Source organism: Acomys minous, assembly GCF_964271855.1.
Source record: "Acomys minous genome assembly, chromosome: 5".
NCBI lineage: Eukaryota > Metazoa > Chordata > Mammalia > Rodentia > Muridae > Acomys > Acomys minous.
Genome location: NC_140494.1, coordinates 11,585,554 through 11,607,649, shown reverse-complemented (window position 1 = coordinate 11,607,649; position 22,096 = coordinate 11,585,554). Strand labels below are relative to the sequence as shown.

At 42.5% G+C, this 22,096-nt stretch overlaps 1 protein-coding gene across 1 annotated transcript in view; it reads right to left on the bottom strand.

Moving 5' to 3' along the window:
- CELF2 (CUGBP Elav-like family member 2) overlaps nt 1-22,096 on the bottom strand; it is an 823,768-nt gene that overhangs the window by 594,438 nt on the left and 207,234 nt on the right. Inside the window, exon 2 of the mRNA XM_084783998.1 lies at nt 21,181-21,219. The gene's annotated coding sequence lies outside the window, so the exon portion shown is untranslated. The remainder of the gene's footprint in view (nt 1-21,180; nt 21,220-22,096) is intronic.

Genomic DNA, 22,096 nt, shown 5'->3' with positions numbered 1-22,096 from the left:
ACAATGAAGCCCTATAGTCAATACGCCCTTTCTATTTGTTTTATGTATTGATGTTACTTCTGGTAGGTTTCAAGCTAAGGGTGCTCTATAGGTGTCAAGTCCTTCTTTTGCTTTTATGTTTTCTGTATAATTTAAGGTCCTTGTCTTGTGCCTTAAGGTTCCAGCCACACATTAGTCAATTAGTTTGAGCATCATCATCATCATCATCATCATCATCATCATCATCATCATCATCATCTGCAGTAGCAGCAGCAGCAGTGTCTCCCATGTGACACTTTCATGATTAAAGTCTTCTCCGGTTCTGAATTTCCTCATCAGTAAAGCAGGATGCCTTCTGGTTGTGACATTTAACATATATGTTCATGTTAGTATCTATATGTGAAATAATGCTCTTCAGTTCATACACTGGGCTACTGGTATATAATATAGGAAAGGATATTATTTATTCTTGATAGACCCTTCTCTACGCCTTTTGGTTTTGCTCTGTGCCCCCCAAAGATTCAGTGTTTTAATGGTAAGTCATCCCTAACATGAGCTCCCAATATTTCCATTTACATAAATATGCTAGCTGCTCCTAAGAGTTGAAAATCATAGATCTACCACAGCTTAACATTATTCAATATATACTGAAAACACTGTCAAAAGAGGAAGGTGTTAGCACCATCTCTGTTCCGTTTGCTGGTCTGAGTACACTTAAATTCAGACAGGATTAGAAGTAAGGATTAGACCATGTTGCTAAAAGGGACAAGGGCATAGATCACTGAGGCACAGATAACTAAGGATTAGACCGTGTTTCGAAAGTCAACACAGGCATAGACAATTATAATTACCCTTAGGTTTTTAAAGCTCTGAGAACTGCCCAAGCTAAATATACAGACCAATGGACAAGAGAGATAGGCTGGCCATTTTAACACACGCAGACTAACAAAATAGGCACACGCTGACCCGCCTTTTGTAATAACAAAACCGGCTTCACATATGGGTAACGCAGTACAGTACTTGTTGCAGTCATACAGTCCAGAAGGCTGGTGGCACTGCTCTACATTCTGCCAGTTTTCTTTAGAATCTACTCAGTGCCAGTGCCACTGGCTTCTCTTGATCCCCCAGTGACCTGAGCTGCCTCTCCATCCTTTCCCTTTCTCCATCACCAACACTGCTGTTTTTTTTTTTTAAGATTTAAATTTAAATTTTTAATTGAGTGTGTTTGTGTATTTGCGCATATGCTTGCCATGGCCCGCAGAAGCCAGGAGAGGGCCTTGGATCCACTGGAGCTGGAGTGACCTGTAGTTGTGAACCATCCCCTATAGGTGCCGGGAACTGAATGCTGCTCCTCTGTGTGCTTTTAAGCCTTCCCTCTCCTTCACCACCGTTGTCTCTGTTTGCCGCACCTGTTGGGTTCTTTGAACCATCCCCAGGCCTCACTGTCCCTTTTACTGTCAAAGTCCTGTGGATTCTCCCCATTCTATCGAGCAGAGCCTTTCCACTTCTCCCCTCCCCCAGTTTTCTGAAGGTACAAGACTTCATTCACTCAGCGTGTACTCTGAGTGCAGTGTGAACAGAAGAGGTTGAAGGAGATTTTTAGAGCAGGAACAATATTGGAGCCAGGATTAGGACATGATAGGGAGTGAGAATAATACAAAAACCCACGTCGATGATTGGCTGACACAGTCAATGCCCTATTTACTTGCTCACTCATGAAACAAAAATTGCTAAGTTTTTTCTTTGAAGTAAATGAGATGCTTGTTGTTCTGGGACCTGGATAAAGATGAATAATAAGCACAAGGCCTTCCTTCATGTGTGGTTAACACGGAAGATACATCAAAACAACATGAGTTGTCCACTACTAGTGAGCATAGTAGTGAACAGGTCCACATGCTGCAGGATGTCCCATAGTATGCATAAAATAGGGCTGTGATTATCCAGTCTTACAAACACATTGAAGAACTGGCTATCCTGGAGAGAGAGAGAGAGAGAGAGAGAGAGAGAGAGAGAGAGAGAGAGAGAGAGAGAGAGAGAGAGATACACCCCCCACAGAGAGAGAGAGAGAGAGAGAGAGAGAGAGAGAGAGAGATACACCCCCCACAGAGAGAGAGAGAGAGAGAGAGAGAGAGAGAGAGAGAGAGAGAGAGAGAGAGCAAACAGATAGAGACAAAGACAGAGAGACAGAGACAGAGATAGAGACAGTTAGACAGAGAGGGAGCGAGGAAAGGAGGGAACTTAAGCACCTCTTGGAGGAGTTTCTGACCCCCAACCCACCTTGGGCTTCTGATCCCCTACATACTAAGTTACTAGGTGGGAAGTTTCTGGATCCATTTTAGATTTTTGTCTATAATTTTTAGGCAGACTTTCTTCACCCTGCCTACTACGTCCTCCTTCTTTTCCTTGAAGTTCAAACATAGTCTTTCATTTCACAACTCAGACTTCAATGCTTCAAATGCGGATCCTCCAGGAGTTATCCCGCTGCCTTGGAGGTCCGACCTTGAGCTTTTCTAACTCTGTAGAGACAGGGAAGATGCTGTCTGAACCTCAGAGAGGGCCGAAGAAAATGCAACTCCCACATTCACACAACATGAGCACTTCACTTACTTGGGATTGAGTCTTTATTTGTAGAAGAGGCCAGAAAGTAGATGGAAGAGGATGGGTAGGAGGGACAAAAATGGAGGGGAAAGATTCTAATACATGGTGCTTTGTGCCCTGTCCAGAAGATCTGGAGGTGGGTGGGTGGCTAATGGGAACGCTGGAATTCTCTTGACATTACAGACTACAGTTACACTGAAAAGTTCTGTTTCTATTTGGAGTCCTGACAATCATGATGTATGTGACAAGTGTGGACAAGCAGTGAGGTGTAGAGGGAAAGCCTAGGAGGTCACTGAATTCAAACAGTCCAGCTAAAGACCTATAGCGGGATCAAGGTGGAGCTCAGTGGTAGAGCATTTGCCTAGCATGCACAAAGCCCCGTGTTCAGTTCCCCAAACCACACACACTGCAGACAAATAAATTAATGATGAAATAAATAAACAGTAAGTGAAAGAAAAAGCATTCTTCTGTGTGTTTGAGACATTGTGGCCCAGGCTTACCTGGAATGCACTATGGGGCCCAGGTTGGATTTGAACTAGTGGAAATTCTCTTGCCTCAATCTCCTGAATTTTGGGATAACAGTGTAAGCTGCCACACACAACTTAAAAACAAAACCAAAAACAAACAAACAAACCAACCAAAACTCCAATTTATAAAAAGCCACAAAGAGACTTACGACTGCTTTTCGCTGCCATGAGCCCTGATCATTAGCCATTTAATTTTACAGTTTGAGATGTACCCCTTGATGTATGTTTGATTATTAATTATTATATTATTGTTCATTATTTCTGAAAAGTAATAACATGTTTAATAAAAATCTGAGCTATGATAATGAAAATCATTTAGATAATTTCAAGCATTTCAACCTCCTGAGGACTTCAATTTGATTTCTTAAAATACAGTCGGAACTTCCTAATTCAGACTAATGACAGAGGGACCCATTGTGAATTACCAAATTTTGCAGATGAGTGGGTATGCAAACAGACAGAAAACAAAGTACTAGGGAGAGTAAATCACACAATACGCTTTGCCCATTTATTTTGACAATGGTGGCTCAGTTTTAACAGTCTATGATAAAACTTGCCCATACGTATTGCCACTTGTTTCAAAAAGATAATGACGTCTTGGTAATCAGAAATCTCACTCTAGGACGCATGCATTAAATCTCTGCTCAGAAATGCCATTGGGACTGCAGGGGTTTCAAATAATGATGTGACTTACAGAGAACTGAAGCGAGAGCAATGGACTGTCTGCGATAAATGCAGCGTGAGGGACAGAGGGAAAGGCTATTTTAATAGTTACCATTTAGCATTATTACAACTTTTTTTTTAAAATCAGCAAAATAACAGATCTTGAGGCCGAAGAGATTTTATATATGTGTCTGAGCTAATATGTGCCCATGTGTTTATGGGTGCACTCGTGTGTGTGTGTGTGTGTGTGTGTGTGTGTGTGTGTGTGTGTGTGTGTCTGTGTGGCCAGATTTTGACTTTAGGTACGTGCCTCTATTGTTATTCATCTTACTCTTTCGGGACAGGTTCTTCACTGAAGTTGCAGCTTGCTGTTTTGCTAGATTGCCTGGCCAGTGAGCCCCTGGGACCTCCCTGCATCTTACCCCAGTGCTAGGGTTACACATGTGTGGCATCAGCCTTGGCTTTTTACGTGGGTCCTGGGGATCTGAACTCAGGTCCTCATGCTTGCACCTCCAGCACCTTACTTACTGACAGATCTACCCAGATTCTTACATGTTAATTTTTACTCCCCCTCTAGTCTACCGAGCTGCAAAAATGTCAAAATCTGTCTCCTTTCTGGAAACAGGGAGGCCCAACTTACTTCCACACGACTTCCCCCATCTGAGAAAGCCATACAAGTTGGTGTGTTTAAAGGCTTGCACATGTAGGAGCAACGGTGGAATTCAGAGCCTAATGCTCATGTGTTTTCCCTGCCCATCATTTCATATTATCTGTTCCTAATCTACCTTCTGTTACGGCTGCTGAATGGTCCCTAGCCATGGCTGCACAGTAGAAGCAACGAGGGAACTACTTGAAAACTCTCTCCATCTTGCAGGCATTCTGCCTTAATTTATCTTTAAGAGCCATCAGAGGGTTGGAAGTCATGCTTTTGTGCTGAAGTTTTAGTAGCACTTTCTGTGTTCTTAGTGGAACCACAGTGGTGAGGGGATGTCAGATGTTGGAGGAGTGCATGTGGACATGGTAGCTGTCCTGTTGGCTAAATTAGACAAGTACCACGTAGAGAGAAGGAGACGAAGAATGCTTATGCCTTGCAATCAGCACTCCTAGATTTGAATTCATCCACCACTGACTAGCTGTGTGGTGTTTTGATATTTATTTAATGTCCCCCTACTCGGGATTCCCCATCTATAACTACCAGGCAAGAAAAGCACTTTTTAAAAGATGTATTTGCTTATTAGTTATGCAGTGGTCTACATGTACAGCTGCAGGCCAGAAGAGGGCATCAGGTTACATTATAGATGGTTGTGAGCCACCATGTGGTTGCTGGGAATTGAAGTCAGGACCTTTGGAAGAACAGTCAGTGCGCTTAACCTCTGAGCCATCTCTCCAGCCCCAAGAAAAGCATTGGTGATGGCTCCTATAATTGGATGGGCTCTCGCATATGCCAAATTTAGATCTATTCTGGGCCACAGTAAGAACCACATGGTAGTCATTGTCATCCTTTAGGGTATGTAGTTCATGCACAGAGAAATCAGACGGCACTGTATCCCACTGCCCCCAGAGTCTAAAAGCAATCAGGCTGGGACCCTTGGGAGATGATAGGATTGCTTAAACAGCTTAGCCCCTTGATGTAAACCCTAAGTGAGTCTTTAACAGTCTTCATAGGACCTTTGGCTTTCTACCTATCTGGAGGAAGGCCACTTACATGGGGTGTGGAGGTGGGGGAGAAAGCCAGATAAATAATGCTTACATTAGAGAGAAGGGTGAGCTGGGAACATAGCCCTGTGATAAGAACCTGCTGTAGTCCATGTGAGACTACGTGTTCCAAGCTTCTCATCCAAACACCAAGACAAAAACACTTTAGGTAATAAAGTATAAGTTCTTTTTTTTTTTTGTTTTTTAGTTTTAAAAATGTATTGCATTTATTTTGGGTAGGTCTGTATGTACGTGTATGCTTGACATATTAAACCTATGGAAGTCAGTGGGCAATTCCTTTTGTTATGTATATGGTTACAGAGATTGAACTCAGACTTTACACTCTGAGTCATCTTTCAGCTCCCTTTCTCAGATAAGGTTTCATGTACTCCATGCTGCTCTGACTCCCTATATAGCAGAGGATGACCTTGAACTTCTGATTTCCCTTTGTCCACTACCCCAGTGCTGGTCTTCCAGACACATATGAACACACCTGCATTGTGCAGAGCTGGCGAACAAACCAGTGGCTTTCTTGTGCTAGGCACACACTTTACCAACCAAACCATAACCCAGTCCCTAGAACGCCTGAGTTCTAATGAAATTCTGTCAATGAAAATAGATTTGATTTCCCTTTAGACTAATTCTTCAAACACATGCTTATTTGGGGAAGCAAATGCTGTAGAGACATAAAAGCCTTGGTTAAGATGTCCCAGTATCAATGTAGATGAAGTGCTTGGTTTGGACTGAGGAGAAGGAAGAAACACATTACAGCAAGATTACACCGCAAATACTCATAGACAAAGAGATGCAAAGGACCAATCAAATGAGAAGAACTTTTCTGCAGGAGTTAGGGGTGGGGAGCTTGCTCAATGGATAAAGGGCTTACTTCACTGCAGTGAGAACCTGAGTGTGGATTCCCAGAACCCACTTAAAAGGCACACCCTGCAGCCCAGCACTGGGGAGGCTGAGACAGGAGGATCCATCTCTGAAACTCACTGGCCAGGGAGTTTTGCCCAACCAGTCAACCCGGGTTCAGTAAAAGGTCATGTTTTAAAACTCAAAGTACAGAGTTAATAAAACAAAGGAATATATAAGACATTCACCTCAGGCCTCCACATAGACACTCCCCCCAAATACATACACATACATAAGAGAGAGAGAGAGAGAGAGAGAGAGAGAGAGAGAGAGAGAGAGAGAGAGAGAGAGAGAGAGAGAGAGAGAGCATACCACTACCATTCTATTGTTTTTTTTTTAATTTATTTTTTGTGAATTGTTCATTTTGTGTCTATGTCCCCTTCCTCTTGTTTTGTTTGTTTGTTTGTTTTCGTAACAGTTACAGTTGGTTCCTCCATTCCTCTTTTTGCACTGTTTTATTTCCAGACAGGCAGGGTTCACAGAACAGAATACAAGTTTAATACTAGGTTAACCTAAAACTAATTAGGAAAACAAATATATTGTTGCCCTCAAAACAAAACAACCCCTGCCCCCCAAACCAAGTAACAAATACTAAAATCAAGTCAAACTGTCTTTTTGAGTGTTTGTTCTTGGGAAATATCTGCACTGCAGGTCCTTCAGTAACTAGGTCTGGTTTGGAGTCTACTGCAGAGTGAGGCACTCTAGCTGGAGATGTCCATGAGCCTTTCAGTCTGGACCCAGTTCATTTGCACAGTATTTCTTGGGCAAAAGTGGGGGACCATCTAAGCACAGCAAAGAGGAGGGGTATAGCGTGAGGGACTTTATAAAGACTTCTAATTGGGGTGCCAGCACAAGTGGAGAAGGATGCGACTTCTCTTTGTCCCCAGCAGCCCATGCTGATTCTTGGCTGGTGAAACTTGCCTGCTGGTGACTGGGACCATTCCCAGTCCTGTCCTTTCCCCCTAGGCTCTGGAGTGTGCAAGCATGCTACACACACACACACACACACACACACACACACACACACACAAACACCGGTGGGCTTCTTGAGAATACACTAAGCCAGGTCACAGCACTGCTTACACAGCAGTTGCTTCTTGTGCTTCCATCTTGTGCTTGTTCTATGGAAGCTCACAAACTGTGGCATTTGGATATAATTGAAAGGCTCTGTGCTAATTTGGGCGCTGTGACAACGGGAGAACCAAAACTTACAGTTGCAAATGGTTGACAACCCAGCTCCTGGGTGATAAGAGGTTGATGGGAATCTGATGTGACAGGATGACCCTTCCTGACATGTGAACAAAGAAACCTGCATATCTATTTTTAACCAGGCTCTGGAGACTTCTGGTAATTGACATTTGGAATGGAGGCTCCTGTATTTGTCCCCATTCCCGGGGATATTTGCATCTTTCTCTGCTGGAGTTCCCTAGATCTGATCCTTCCTAGCAGCTTGGGAAGGCATTTGGTGCTGGCTCAGGCTGCTGGCTCCCAGAAGGCAGCACACTAGGGCACTCCCTGCAGCCTGCCTATCCTGCCTGTGGCTGAGCCTTTTATTCCAGTGGGAATAAACTCCCACTTTGTGCTTCTATAAGTATCTATAGTTGAGGGATATTGAATGAATAAATGGATGAATGAATGAACTGATTGATGTGTGTGTGTGTGTGTGTGTGTGTGTGTGTGTGTGTGTGTGTGTGTGTGTGCTGGGAACAGAATCTAGAACTTTGCTTGAACACTGTGCTAAATTACCTAGCCCCAAGTTTAGATCTTACAGTATTAGTAAGACAAAGTGAGACACCTTGGTTGAGTTGTTGAGTTGAGGCTGAGCAGAAGGAAGAATGGGGCGTTGGTGTTTGGGGCTCCATGACACACTTCCTATGCCAGTGGGAGATGACAGTGCCTGAGTGGCAACAGAGAGTGTGAGTTTATGGCCCTTTCTCGACAGTGTCACTCATTCCCCTGCATCAGCTTTCCTGTAATTGGTCTCTTACTCTGTCTCTTCCAGAACTAAACCTCTTCCCATGAGAGGATTCAATGATTAATCCACAGTGAGGTATAATCTACAGATTTGTATGCTACTCCTTAGAATCTTCTTAGCATATTAATAAGGACAAAGCCTGAAGCCAAAGGAACCAGTTCTTCATCTGGGGATGCCACATGTCCAGTGGGTTTGACGTTCTCGCCTGAAGGTGGAGGGGAAGCTTTGCCTGAAATGTCAGCATTTAAACATTTAGGGTTCTGCTGCTTCTATGATGATAAGACCAGTCTCCCTGTAAACAGGGAGCAGGAATTTGTGAAATCTGAGATGTTCAAGATGCCATTCCAGTCCTCAGCATGTGTTGCCATGACTGCTTAGGAATTAAATCTCCCCCATTGCAGTGTAAAAGCTGGAGTTGGGACTTAGGAGATGGCTTACTGGGTAAAGGGCCTGCTGAAGCGTGAAGACCCAGGCTCAGATGTTCATCACTCAGGTAAAAGAAGCTGGAGGCATCCTGTGGGCACAGAGGCAGGGGTTGCCTCAGAGCTCACTGGGTACTCGGTCTGGCCAATCACTGCACTAGCACCCGGTGCCATGAGAGATCCCATTTCAAAACTATGGTGGATAGTGATTCAGGGGGACATCCAGCCACCTATCGTTAACCTCTGACCTTTGCATGCACAGAGCTGTTTCATGTGCTTGAACATGTAAATACACACACACCCACACCCACACCCACACACACACACACCCACACACACACACACACACACACACACACACACAGAGAGAGAGAGAGAGAGAGAGAGAGAGAGAGAGAGAGAGAGAGAGAGAGAGAGAGAGAGAGAGAGAATAAAAAGAGTATTTTATAGGGTTCTGAAAGAATGACCAGCAAGGCACCAGGAGATTTCAATCTCCTTTTTGAAACTCTTGCCCTGGAGTGGCCGTTGTCTCTGTCCACTTTTTGGGTTTTCAAACACCAAAGACATTTTGTGGTCAGGCTAGCCTCTCCTCTGAGTTAGCACGTGCCATGGCCTCTCTGGTGGAAGGTGCTTCTCCTAGCTCAATGCTTTCTTTCTTTCCACCCTACTCCTTCTACCCAGCTAATCCCAACTGCCCTGCACATGCCAGATCAAACATCATTTCCACTTTGAGATGATTCTTTGACACTCGGGAACCATCTTCATCCTGCTTATTCCTATCAGCTGCAGCACTGAGACTAATTGCAGTTGTACTTGGGTTTGTGCACTGTTCTCTGACTCTCAGGATCTCCCTCTCTTCTAGGACCAGGGCTGCGCATGAGCTGCTCGCCATGGCTATCTCCAGCTTCTCCACACCGCCTGACATGGGTGTAGAAAGAAGCCATGGTCACAGGGTCAGATTAACTCTGGGGCTGACTACTATCAGGGTCATTACCTTATGATCATAGGGCAAAATAGCACGCAGGGTGTTATCTTAAAAAAACGTGTTATTAGTCAGACACTGTGGTTCCTTCTATAATTTCAGCACTAAGGATGGTGAGAGAAGAAGGTTATTGTAAATTCAAGACCAGCCGGGGGCTGCTGGGTGAGCCTCTGTTCATAAACAAACAACAACAACCACAACAGCAACAACAACAACGACAACATGCATAGATGCCACCTGTTCAGTACGTCAAAGAAAAAAAAAGGAGCAAACAACAACAACAAAAAAGAAAAACATATAAAATTTTCATTTGTAAGTTTGGCATATATGTATATATGGATACTTTTCAAAATATTTTGTATCTACCATATTTGCTCATAAAAACAGGTCTGCAATGGGGTATCAGGAGGCTCAGTCAGTCAGAGGAGGACATGAAATTGATGCTCTGAACCCACATGAAAATGTCAGATGCAATGGCATGTGCTCATTAATTTAGCACTCAGAGATGGGGATGAGAGAGGTCCAAGGGCTTGCAGGCCACTGGCCTGGCCTAATTGGTGAGCTCCAGACCTCAAATGAGATGGACACATTCTTGAGGATGACACCCAAGATATCCTATGGCTTTCACATGCACACACACACATGTGATGAGCACTGTCACACACATATGTACCTATACTCATGTGCATACATACATTGAAGAAAGAAAAAAAAATAAGGTATTTTATTGTGATGAAATTAAAGTAGTTACTTATACACATTACATAGCTATGGTTATTATGCAAGATGCTAGCATATAATATACATATAATTTACTAGTATATGTTATATACTATAATAACACACCATGCTATCTGTGATAAAATATACAAATATGCTAAGTATATGCATTCACCTGCAGGCTTATTGAAAAGACAGAAATCTTTACTGAGCTTCATAATTGTCAGTGATGATCAAGATGGTGATAGCTCTACATGAATGCTGCTTAAAGGACAGACTCTCAGCTGTGCCTGCTCTGCTGCCTTGTAGAATTTTTTTTCTTTAATTTTTGCATCATCACTTTTTGGTATTTCTAGGGATAAAGTCCAGTCCCCTGAGTATACTAGGCACATGTTCTACCACTGAGCTACAGTCCCAGCCCCATCCTTTGTTGTTTGCTTATGATAAAAATAGTTAAGTGTCATGAGAATTCTTTCATTACCAGCTTTTCTGTAGAGCAAGAGAGAATAACACAGAAGTCATCTGGGAAGTAGCTGGGCCTCAAACGTGTTGCCTCATGAGTGCAGTTTTAGATATGGCTCAACTCTGACCCATGGTTTATTGAGAAGGCTGCTCTGGAGTTTGTACTGCTGCTCTGAAATGAAATGGGTAAAGTCATTTAGAGGAAATGTAGTCACTTCCATCCCTTTCTATTTTGAGACAAGATCTCATTGTATTGGAGGCTGTCCTCTAACTTATGGTCTTCCCTGCCTCAGCCTCACAAGCTGTGCCCTCGTCACACTTGCCTTGCAATGCTCCTTTTATAAGTAGTTACAACTAGGAAGAAGAAAAAGAAGGCAAATTGTGTATGCTCATCATTTGCTTTGCATGGGAGGCTTTGCTAAAAACTTTCACAGGTGGTTTATTTTTCTTATTTAACCCTCCTTTAATAAAAAGTATTATTTTTTTTTTACATTTTCCAGATATTAACTCAAAGTGCAGAGAAGCCAGTTAGCACACAGAAAGAAAGAGGAACAGCATAATCTGGGGGGAGCAAGCTAATTAATCAATTGTACCGTGTTAAGCTCTCTTCCCGGAGCCCACTGTAGGCTCCATTAGCTGGCCTTCCATTGATTGATTGTCTGATCATATTAGACAAGGTTCTTGTGTACATATGAGGAAATGGCTCTGTCAAGCTCAGGCTTAACTCCAATGGCTGTTATTATAATTTCCCTGTCCTCTCAAATTCACATGTAATCTCAAGGATGTAGAACTAGGGATGGGGCCTTTAGGATGTGCTACTCTCATGTTAGGACCAGTGCTTTAATAAAAGGGTCCCCAAACAAGATCAGGCATGGCTAAGGTTGGTATAACAATAGATAAAAAAGGATCTCCAAAAACAAAGCCAGTCCCACTCTGGTATGTGAGGACTAAGCCAAAACCTGGCAGTCTACAAACCGGAAGGGAGCTCTCGTTAAGACGCCGATCAGACTGATACCTTGCTCATGGCTTTCGAGACTCAGACTTAGAGAAATGAATGACTGCTGTTAGTTACAATAGCAATCAAGCAGACTAACACATCACTGCCATGGATACCCATAGAGCTAGTCTCTAGAGGGCTTCGGGTTCTTACCTTGTCCCTAGTCAGTGCTCAAGCACACGCTCTGTGAAGTGGGTTGTGTGGTTCTCCTGCGTATAATGGGCAGCTTCTCATTCAATGGCTGTCTGGTAATTTACCAATACATCTCCACACTTACTTGTCCTGCAGAAATCAGTCACCATGCGGGCAATTCCCAGGCCTTGCTAACGCTCCCAACTTGTTACTTATACTCTGCACTCCTGACGTAAGCCTGATGTCTTCTCAACTCGTCAGATGTCCCAGGTGGACAGCAACATTTTGTTCTTATTCTAAACTAGGCGTCAGAGTGATGCTATATGGCTTTCGTGAGACCATCATATTAAATACATTTTATTATCTCATCTACAAAACCAAAGACACGCTATCTGAAAAAAACATCGAGGCAGGAAACAAAAGTTAAGTTTCCTAAGGACACTTAGCTTGGAAAAGGTTGAGGTAAGAGTTCACAACCTCACAAGGTTGAGGTAAGCCATGAGCTACTGCCCGTTGGGCATCTGTAATTCATTTTATCAGTTTGGGGCATAAATTCAACATATCATAGGTAGGGTACTGCATATGCATACATATGCTCATCTCTTACTAAGCTTATATAGATACTTTCTTAGTGTATAGATTGCTAGACTAAGAAATACATCTGTTTCAAGCACAAGCTCATTGCAGTCTGGATCACATCAGGTCCTAAGGGTGTCACTTCCAATTTAAGCATGTTCTCTCACACTTGGCTCACTTTTTTTCCTTCTTTTTTGAAGTAATTAAAATTAAGAACAAATGTAAGAAAGTTGTGCATGCTTATCAAATTTTTTTTTCATCATACCCTTTGCTATGCACTTTCCTAATCAGTCAGTCCAAAGGGAAAAGGTACAAGGTCCTGGGAACACCCTGAATGAGATCAGAATCTGTGTAAAAGACCTCAGGTGGGGCCGGGCGGGGTGATACACGGAGATTTCACACTACTGACCAGAGACTGTAGCTCTTGCTATGTGTGCTTGCCTACTCCAGGGCTGTAGATAGGATCATAGCTTTAGCTGCATTCTCAGCCTTATCGGTGTGACCCTGTCACTGTTCCTGTGTGGCAACTCTGCCATCGTTCCTGTGTGGCAACTCTGCCACTGTTCCTGTGTGGCGACCCTGCCACTGTTCCTGTGTGGAGTCCCTGCCACTGTTTCTGTGTGGGGTCCCTGCCACCATTCCTGTGTGGCGACCCTGCCACCGTTCCTGTGTGGCAACCCTGCCACCGTTCCTGTGTGGCAACCCTGCCACTGTTCTTGTATGGCGACTGCGCCAGTGTTCCTGTATGGTGACTCTGCCACTGTTCCTGTATGGTGACCCTGCCACTGTTCCTGTGTGGTGACCCTGCCACTGTTCCTATGTGGGGACCCTGCCACCGTTCCTGTGTGGCGACTCTGCCACCGTTGTTTTATGTTGACCCTGCCACTGTTCCTGTGTGGAGTCCCTGCCACTGTTTCTATGTGGGGTCCCTGCCACCATTCCTGTGTGGCGACCCTGCCACCGTTCCTGTGTGGCAACCCTGCCACTGTTCCTGTGTGGCAACCCTGCCACTGTTCTTGTATGGCGACCCCGCCAGTGTTCCTGTATGGTGACTCTGCCACTGTTCCTGTATGGTGACCCTGCCACTGTTCCTGTGTGGTGACCCTGCCACTGTTCCTGTGTGGCGACCCTGCCACCGTTCCTGTGTGGCAACTCTGCCACTGCTCCTGTGCGGAGGTTTTCCATGATGGTTTACATTCTCTTTGCCCATCCTTCTTGAATGAAGTGGCCTGGAGAACATTCTCTGTGGGATTTCATATTTGATCTCCTGATGAAATTCAGCAGGGAAATGTTATGTATAGATACAGAATTTTGTTAGCATATATGTATCTCAATCAACCTGTAGCATAATGTGGGACTAAACTCAACTTCTGTTTAAAATCTGTCACTTAACACAGTCTGTCCTGTGGAAGTTCAGTGTATATTCAGCTACTTGCCAATTTAGAATCTTGGGGGAAAACTTGGTTTTTGCCATGGTGGTTTGAATATCATTTCTGGGATTTGCTTAAGAATATCACTGGCAAAAATAAAAAAAAGAATATCACTGGCCTCAATCCTAGGATATCTTTTAATAATTACATTAAGCATATATGTTTTAAAAACACAGTTTTACGAAGTATATCAAAATACAAGTTTTAAGTTTCATGTGGCTTTACAAAATATACTCTTATAAGCTTCCATATCAAAAGGTTATTAAATATGGCATTCATAAAATATAGCATTCATTTTCATACAACTAATTATATAGCCATGAACTGCTCTTTAATTGCTGATTCGATGTTTTCTTTACTTTATTGAGGCAGGATCTTATGTGCCCCTCTGTAGCCCAGGCTGTCCTTGAACTTTCGATTCTCCTGCCTCTAACTTCCATGTGCTAAGATTATACTTGTACTTCACCATGCCTAACTGATTATATTTTAAGGGAAGTTCAATGAAATGAATCTAGTAGCAAATATGCCACAAACATGGTGATCAAGAAGCCCTGCCTTGATGGAGCCTAGCATAGCTATTCTCTGAGAGGCCCCACCCACAAGGGATCAAAACAGATGCTGAGACTCACAGCTAAACATTTATTGGCCGAGTGGGGAGAGTGTTGTGGAAGGAGAAGAGGAAGGACAGAAGGACCCAGAGGGGACAGGAGTTTCACACGAAGACTAACAGAGCCAAATAACCTGGGCCCCGCCGGGCTTGCAGAGATTGAAACACCAACCAAGGACCTTGTATGAACTGGACCTAGGCCCCTTACGCATATGTACCCAACGGGCAGCTTGGTCTTTATGTGGGTCCCCTAGTAAGGGGAGCAGGGGTTGTCTCTGATAAGAATTTTCTTGAGTACTTTTTGATCGCTTCCCCCTGGTGGAGGTCCCTTGCCAGTCCACTGTGGTAGAGGATGTGTGCAGTGCTGATGCTACTTGATGATTTGGGATGAGTGGTGGTGGAGGGCCCACCTTTTCTAAGGGGTAGGGGATGGGGGAATACAGGGAAGAGAGAGTGTGGGACCTGGAAGAGAGGAGGGAATGGGCTATGATTGGGATGTAAAGTGAATAAATTAATAAATTAATTAATTAAAAAAAGAAGTCATGCATTGGGTTGAGGATATGGCTTAGTTTGTAAAGTAGTCTCAGAACCTAGGTTTGAGACACAGAACCTAAATAAAAAAGCCATCTGTGCTCATGTGTGTTTATAACCCTGGTACTAGAGATGAAGAGAAAAGTAGAATGACTGCAGTTCACTGGCCAGTCGGATTAACCTACCCGGAAAGTTCTGGACTAATGACACATGCTATGTTAAAAAAAGAAGATGCATGGTTCGTGAGAAAAGAAGCCTAAAGTTGTCTCTGGCCTTCATGAGCACACACACACACACACACACACACACACACACACACACACACACACACTTACACTCACACTTTACTGATGTTCCCATGTTATATACATGTAGGATATCTCCATAATAGCAGTGCATCAAATACCCTGATGTCTTAAATCCATGGTGAAATGACGCTAAAATGTCTTGGCTTGGTCTTTTGAAACTCAAGCCTACCTGCAGTGACACACTTCCCCCTTCTCAAGTAGTGCTACTTCCGATGACTAAGCATTCAAATATATGAGCTAATTCAAACCACCGCAACTCATGGAATTGCTTAGCACATGCTGAACTTGGCTATGAATTTTCAGAGAGGATAACAGTAGCACGGGCCCTTGCTGGGACTATGGGTCTTAGAATGTCTTCGAAGTCATCACATACTTCACAGGAAAGGGTGGAAGAAATGCTTTTGCCATCAGGCCCGTTTAGCAGGCCCATTGTTCCCCTTAGCAGAAATCCCAGTCATTCTGCCTGTTTACATCATTTTTCTTTCTTCTGCTCCAGGTAGCAAACTGGCAGTGGGTTGAGGAGTTTAAATGCTGGGGCAACAGAAATTATGTAAATGTTGTGTTTCAGCAAGAAAAAAATTCAACCCCTTGAGGTCTTTTTAGAGAGCATTAATCTAGAAATTAGGTACAAATTTCCACTTTTTCATACTAATAATGATTTCATAAAGAAAAACTCGTTAGGAATTGTGACAAATAAGAAGTTGGATTGAACATTTAAATTCAGGAACCTCAGTGAGTGCCCGGGGAGATATTTACCCAGCCAATGACTCTCTGATGTTATTAAGAAGTAATTTATTCAAGAAAGTCTCCATTCATGAGTTTACATAAGAACAATATCTACTTTACAAAGGCTTGCATTTTCAGTATATCACATACCTAATTCACAATGACTTTTGGTTAAAATTTTCATTAGGTTGGTTCAATAGCATTTGATAATTTTAATTTGGTTTTATGAGATCCCAGGTTCCCATTTACAGGAAGAGGAACTGCCGAGGAAATAAATTTTTAAAGAGCACATTCATCTCTCCGGTGAGGTCTGCATAGAAAGTGTGAAGTGGATGAAAATTAACCTTTTCTATTTCTATGGCAGTCCTCTTACACATAGATTCTGAGCAACCAGGAAAAACAATGCTGATCCAGACTATCACTGTTTTTTCATATACTGATCTGTGTGGTTGTTTGGCAACAAAGTATTTGTGAGATACCAGAAAGGAAAAAGAAGACCTCAGAGTTTAAGTGTAGAAATATCATGGACATAGAAACACAACAGGCATGAGTTCCTGCTGTGGTTTCCTGAAGTAAGGATCCTAGAGCACAGGAGACCAGTGCTCAGGAACTGAGGTAGAAAATCACTATGTAAGGACAATCCAAGAGTGTGAAATCTGGGCTGGGGCCGAATCCCAATTCACCAACCTGGTATAGCTATACACCCTCTAACTAGACAGGACTCCCAGTGGAGGCAGGGGAACACCAACCCACCCACAAAAACTTTGACCTCAAATTTACCCTGTCTACAAGATGTGCAGGGAGAGAGAGGGGGCAGACATTGAGAGAATGTCCAACTCATGACTGGCTTAACCTGAGACCCACACCATGGAAGAGAGTCAACTCTTGACACTATTAACTATTAACTACGCTTACAGACAGGAGCCTAGCACAGCTGTCCTCTTAGAGGCTTCACCCAGCAAGGGATTAAAACATGCTGAGACTCACAGCCAAACATCAGGCTAAGTGTAGGGAGTCATGTGGAAAAGTGTGTGGGAGGGGTTGGAGGGAGATAGAAGGACATGGCGTGGACCGGAACTCCATAAGAAGACCAACAGAGCCAACTAACCTGGGCCTAGAGGGGCTTGTAGAGACTGAAGCATCTACCAAGTACCATGGACTGGACCTAGACCCCCTACACAGATGTAAGCGATGGGCAGCTCAGATTTCATGTGGGACCCCTAGGAAGGGGAGTGGAGGCTGTCTCTGACTTCTCCTGGCAGGGATGTCTCACCAGGCCATAGGGGAAGAGGATAAGCTCAGTCCTGATGGTACTTGATGTGCTGGGATGGGTTGGTGCGGTGGGAGCAGGACATAACGGTGGGGGTGCTCTCCTTTTGTGAGGAGTAGGGGAGAGGGTAGGGAAAGAAGGAGGAAGGGTAGGACCGGGATGTAAAGTGAATACATAATTAACTAATAATAATAAAAAGAGCCTCCTTTAGGCACAGAATCTGACTTTCTGCTCCAAAATGAAATAGGCCTAAGGTACATGGTGGACTCAACTGTTCAGAATGATAAGAAAATTTCCATGTTTAGTCTGAAAAGGGTAAGTTAGCAAGAGATTGTGCAAAACAGAGCCATTGAAAATTTTTGCAGAAATTAAGTTTTCTGTGAAAGTTCCCTGATCTAAATGCCCATGATGGTAACTTCAAACACCTTTGTAGCTCATCTGCAAAACAGCATGTGGCTGTGTAAAATACCACCTTTTCCTCAATGTATTCACACAACAATATAAGATGGCTACCATGTTGGCATTGTGGAAATGACAATGAAATTCTCCATCACACCACACTGAGGCATCCTGGAAACTTAGCACTTATTTGCCTAGATGGCTATGATAAAACCCAAAAAGGATGGCCCATACCCTTCTCCACCATTAAATTCTGAAGTGATCTCTTATGTAGAGGAAATGATTCTGAAATCATTATCGATATGGAAAAACCAAAGTGGATCTTCGACTCTCTGAATGCTGGTTTTTATTTACTGAGAGTCTTACTTGTGTTATTCTCTTTATTTAGCTTGCAAAATCCTGGGGTATATTTAGGAGACCCTAAAGACCTCTTTTACACCCACAGCATCACACATCCCAGAAAGAGCTGCCTTGTTTCTCAACAAAAGTCCTGAGCTATTCAGTCAGCTTCAGATGACCGGATTGAAATGAACACCTTCTCAGTACTTAGGACTTGGCCCCTGAAATAGAATCTAAAAGCCTTGAAAGCAAAGTTCTAAGCCCTGTGTCATAGCTGACTATAGCTTTACAGTTAGCCATGTTCTGATATCATGAGGCAAATTTGCAGAATGTATTGGTTGACTGCCATTGTCATTGTAAGTTATGCTCTGTATTTTATAGTACATCATGAAACCATAAAAGTGACATTAAACTTTAGATTTCAGTATTTAAATCACACATTTTATTCATCCTTTGGCAGTTAAATGCTTCTTAAATACTATGGAAATGTGATGATTTGACACATGTAAGGCTGAATTACCAAATGCAGTAAAACTACACTGTACAAATCCACCACAAGGCAGAGGAGGATCTGATGTCCTTTGGCCTCTGAGAAAGGAAAGGCAGGACCAAAACCAGAGCTGATCACTGTATCCCTAGAGGCCCATTCCTACAAGCTCACCAAAACCAAAGTCCGTACTGACCAGAGTCAAGCATTTACTCATTTCTATTTCCCACCATTGAACTTGTTCTGACATGAATTAAAAATTTCTCACCATTCCGATGAAACTGATAAATTGGTTCCTGGGGTCATCTGTGCTTAGTTTCCTAGGCGTGGCCAAAAATAGTAATTATGATGTGAAAATCTCATTTGGCATGGTTCAAAGCTTAATGTGTCTGCGTGCCTGTCTGATGGCTTGCACAGACTCTGTAAGTGATGTATCTTGACCATCAGATTTACCTGCCTTGAAATATAATGTCCTATTCTTGGGATGAAAGTTGACCTTATTTAACAAACATTTTGTTGTTACTTCTGATTTTTAAAACATTTTTATGATCCTCTTGCCAGTGGGAAGGGCTTATCACACACACCCACTTATCACTTGTATACCAGAAGTCGCTGAGATTTGAACTCACTTGGTTCTGACTCCAGCTCTGAGTACATGATCTTCAAAGGCTTTCACATTCACTGAAGGGCAACTTAATCTGTGGTGTGTAGTCTCAAGACTGTAGGGATATGGGGAAAGGGCTCCAGCTTCTTGGAATATTTGCTCATCTATGGGTTCCAACTACAACAATCCAATCACACCCCTGCCCCCATCTTCTGTGATTCTTCTCAAGGCCTGACTCCCAGGCAACATGTAAAAGATTAAACAAAGTGCTTTCTCAAGGAGTTATTAATCCTATGTCAAGGTCCAAGAATGCTTATGTTTCTCTTTTGTGAGAGTATGAAGCCAGGAAAATAGACATTCCAGTAATGGTAGAGTAAAAAGAGACCACCAAAGAGATAAAAGGACTAGAAATCCAAAACCGAAAGTTATTCTTGCTTAATGATTTTTGCCTTTGGTAATAAAAACTCTAGGGATTTCAAGAGTCTACTTTTTTTTGCCACCCTCTCAGAAAATAGAGCCCCAATATTAGTGAAAGTCTTGATTTATAAAAATTTATAAAATATACTTCCTCTCATAACCAAGCTGATTACATATGACTCAGATCAGAACCACTGTCCAGAGAAATGCCTAGGTATTTTAGTCTCTGTAACTTTTTGTCTAGCATCTGTGTTCTGCATCTCTGCCTTAGTCGCCTAACAAGGCATTTTCCATTCTCCTTTTCTTCAGTTCACTGCATGCTGTTCCTTGTGTCCCTTAGAAATGAGCTAGTCGGTAATCAGAAATCACTTCCACTACAGTTCAGTGCACTTACTGTAGATGTGGCAAAGGCTTGTTTACAGAGCTGGTAATTGGATTAAAACATTGAAAAGAAACAGAAACAGGGAATACATTGAAAAAAAAATAAGACCACAACCATGAAAATCAACAAAACCAAAATGGATTAAACAGCTTTAATGACTAAAACTGCTATTACCAGGAATTATATAACAGTAACAAATAATCCAGTGTGTGGAGTCCTTGGTATACAATACCACAGTACTTAGTAAGCTAAGAATGGGAAGAAAGGGACTTGGGAAGAGAGGATGTGAGGATGACTTGAAAACATTTGATTACTTCCTCTTCCTTAAAACCGGGCTGTGCATATGTCATTCCTATGTTTAGATATTAAAATTTGCCAAGGAAAAAGCCCAAGGTAAATTATTTAAGAAAGGAGATTGTTATTTTGAACTTAGACACCATTTTAATAGCCCAAGAACACAAGTGTGTTGACATTATTATTTTGGATTTAGATACCATTTTAATAGCTCAGGAATAAGACTGTGTCTTTTCTGAGGTCTCTGTTTTTGATTTTGCTGACACTGTGGCCTGCATGGCACTGTGTCCACTCCAGAGTTGAGTCAGTATATGAGCCTCCATTCTCAAAAGCAGATCCGTAGAGCTACGTTTCTGAATAGACTTCTAATAACCCTTTTATAGTCCCCCCCCTTTTTTTTTAACAAAAAGAGGAGGCACATGTCTTGAGGAAATAAAAACACCTTGCAATAAAACCAAAGCAATCGTAATAAGAGAATGTGAAATCAAAGAATGATCTATTATAGACGCGCCAATATCCAACAACAACAACAACACTCTCCAGCAAACATGACCCAAAGGCACAAGGGTCAGACTCAGCAATAATCACAATCTGGAAGAGAAAATTCTCAAGAGAAAGAGCCAACATGTTTATGTCCCAGCAAGTGTCAGAAAGAGAAAAGGAGCAAGTGAATGAAACACAATCACTGCCTTCTCAGCAGAGACTACAGGGTGCCCCTCTGGTCTGCAGGGGACAGTTCTTACCTGAGTGCCTGGATCACTCCTTTCTGCAGCAGTGTAGACCTAAACAAACAAACAACAAAAATTCATACAGGGAATGAAGCACAGTCTTTCAATTTCAGAAAGCCTTTTAAATACAACTCCTCTATAATTTTTTTAAAAACCTTGTTGTTAAATAAAATTACACTTATTTATTTATTTATTTATTTATTGTGTTTGTGTATATGTGTAGAGAAGCCAGAGGGCAGCTTTTGGTAGCTGCATTCTCTCTTTCCATTAGATTGTTCTTGGGAATCAAACTCAGGCTGTCAGGCTTGGCAGCAAGTGCCTTTATATTGGACTAGAGTTATGTTTGATGAGTGAGATTCATTCAGAGCTCTTTGTGCAAATTAGTCATTGCTGTTTCGATTTATACTTTTTCCTACTAGAGTTGGTCTATGACCTGGAATCTACTTTCTCTAGCCAGGAGCCAGTGAACTAGAGTCCATGGTTCAACTTTAAACAGTGTCCTGTTTTTCTGTTTTTTGTTTGTTTATTTTTTGTCCTGTTCTTTCTTTCTTTCTTTCTTTCTTTCTTTCTTTCTTTCTTTCTTTGTTTTATTTTTTTTTAAACATGATCCATAAGCTAAGGCTCATCTTTGTTTTTCTAAACAGTCAAAAAAAATCAAAGGAAGAATATGTCTTGATGTGAAAATTTTAGGGTAAAATCCAAATGCTAGTATCTACAAAGCGTAACTGGAATTCACTCACAGACCCTTGTTCATATCCTGTGACTGCCTTTACGCTACAGTGACAGATATGAGTAGTTGAAAAGAAGAGAGCAGAGCCTACACATCTTAAAAGAACTACTACCTGGCCCTTTAAGAAAACCTTGCTGACACCTGGGCTAGGCTGTAATTGATTTCAACTTTGTTGGAGGAATGGGAAGTAGCGTGAAAAGA